General features: G+C 40.4%; 1 non-coding gene across 1 annotated transcript; it reads left to right on the top strand.

The window, feature by feature from the left end:
- The first annotated feature begins 956 nt into the window (after positions 1-956).
- Positions 957-1,063, top strand: LOC133793278 (small nucleolar RNA R71). The gene has a single exon (XR_009874730.1). It is a non-coding gene; the product is annotated as a small nucleolar RNA R71 (small nucleolar RNA).
- The last annotated feature ends 1,350 nt before the right edge of the window (positions 1,064-2,413 follow it).

Here is a 2,413-nt window from a genome sequence, read left to right as displayed (position 1 = left end):
GGTATGGAACTCTAACTGGCTGCTCAATGACAACTGGGGGACTCTGTTCTGACTTCTGATGGTCTTCAGTAACCCTTTCTGAATCAGGCTGTGCACCCATCTCTTTTTTCTGAACCACTGCCTGTGGAGGTCTAGGCTGCTCTGTTTGCTTCCCACTCCGCAAAGTGATTGCTTGAACTTGCTCCTTGGGGTTGACCTCAGTGTTACTTGGCAAGTTTCCCTGGGGTCTGTTATTGAGCATATTTGCCAACTGCCCAACCTGTGTCTCAAGGTTTCGAATGGAGGATCTTGTCTCAGTCATAAATTGAGTCTGAGTGTTAGTAAGAGTCAACAGGGCAGCTTGCAGTTCATTAGGTCTCTCAGGTTGAGGCATTGATTGTTGAGGCCTAGGCTGCATTGATGACGAAGCTTGATTCATAGGTGGCTGAGGCATGTTATTCTGAAATTGACCCTGAAACTGAGGTTGTTGGCCTTGATTATTCTTCCACGAAAAATTGGGATGATTTCGCCACCCAGGATTGTAGTTGTTGGAGAATGGATTATTGAGTGGCCTCTAAAAATTTCCCACCGCCTGAACTTGAGCATGATCCATGGGGGTGTTATTCATACAGATAGGGCACTGATCGACAGAATGAGCACCACCACACATTTCACATCTCACTGCCATCTGAACCGCATTAGCAGACACACTACTCTGTTGCAACTGCTTGGTCAAAGAGGCTACTTGCGCTGTTAAGGCAGTGATTGCATCTAGCTCATGCACCCCAGCTACCTTTCTGACTCCTGATGATCTTTCCTCAGACCACTGATGGTTGTTTGTAGCCATGTCCTCCAGCAGTTCATAAGCACCAGCTGCGCTCTTGCTCATAAAAGTGCCACCCGCTGCAGCATCAATAATGGTTCTGGTTGTCGGACATAAACCATTGTAGAAATTCTGTACTAGCATCCACTGTTCTATGCCATGATGAGGACATCTTCTCAGGAGTTCCTTAAACCGTTCCCAAGATTCATACAGTGACTCTCCGTCATTCTGGCAAAAGTTATTTATCTCTCCCCTCAATTTAGCAGCCTTTGACGGAGGGAAAAATTTGGATAAAAATTTCTGAGCCAGATCTTGCCAAGTGACAATGGAGTTTGGCTGCAGAGAATTCAGCCAACTTTTAGCTCTGTCCCTTAGAGAAAATGGGAAGAGCCTAAGCTTGATTGCGTCATCACTCACCCCATTATATTTGAAGGTTCCACACAATTCCAGGAAGTTGGACAAATGGGTGTGAGGATCTTCAGAGGGCAACCCATTGAATTGCACAGAGGACTGCACCATTTGTAAAATAGCAGGCTTGATTTCGAAGTTGTTGGCCTCTACAGCTGGTGGGCGTATACTATTTTGTACTCCCGTCAGAGTGGGTAGCACATAATCTCTCAGACTCCTCTCAGCGTTGGTCTGAGCCTGAACCCCTTGGACAACTCCTGGATTTAGAGCATTCCTACCATCCCCATCATTCTGTGCCATCTTCACAGAATTCTGGGTCTCTCTCTTATTCTTTCTGATTTGATTGCAAGACTTTTCGATCTCGGGATTCAGAGGAACAAGTGTGGCTTTTCCTTTTCTGCCACGCATATACCAAAATTCACCTGAGATAGACAAATTAAGCAACTAAACAGATTAGAAACGAGAGAAATTAAAATCAAATTAGAATAAAAATTAATTAGACTGATATTGATAATTTTCAGTCCCTGGCAACGGCGCCAAAAACTTGTTGCGATAATTTTTGCTATGCAAGTGCACACAGTCGCGAACTTGTAATAAAATGGTAAAACCAAGTATCGTCCTCAAGGACTGAATTATCAATTACCAGTCAATTAATCTCTTGTTCTATTTGATGAATTAAAACTTCTTGATTTTTGTAAAATACAGCAAAAGAACCGATAAAGTGCAGAAATAATAATCGACAATTAAATAGCATAATAACTAATAGTAAAAACTCTTAATTCAATCACTGAGAAATAATTAGGATATTCAATCTCATCAACTATCCTTCCTATTATTCCCTAATGCCAAGTATGAATTCTTCTTATTTTTACCTAATTCAATTAACAAGTTGAGACAGCAACCTATAATCATTCTATGAATTATAAACTCAACCTAGGTGACAATTTCCTATATTTCTATGGTAAATTGAACCACAAAGGTAGCATTAAATTCCACAACTTAATAACAGTTACACAATTAATTCAGATACTTTCGTTCTAAATTAGAATTATGTCCAATATAACCACAGCATAATTAAATCTCACTTCTCAGATTTTGACTTAAAAACATATATATATATGACTAAAGATGGCCAATCAATAATCAATCTATAAGAACAGGTTATAAGGAATTGAAGAAGATTGAAGAAGAGGAAATTAAAAT

Source organism: Humulus lupulus, chromosome 7, assembly GCF_963169125.1.
Source record: "Humulus lupulus chromosome 7, drHumLupu1.1, whole genome shotgun sequence".
Classification (NCBI taxonomy): Eukaryota; Viridiplantae; Streptophyta; class Magnoliopsida; order Rosales; family Cannabaceae; genus Humulus; species Humulus lupulus.
This window is presented reverse-complemented; position numbering and strand designations above follow the sequence as displayed.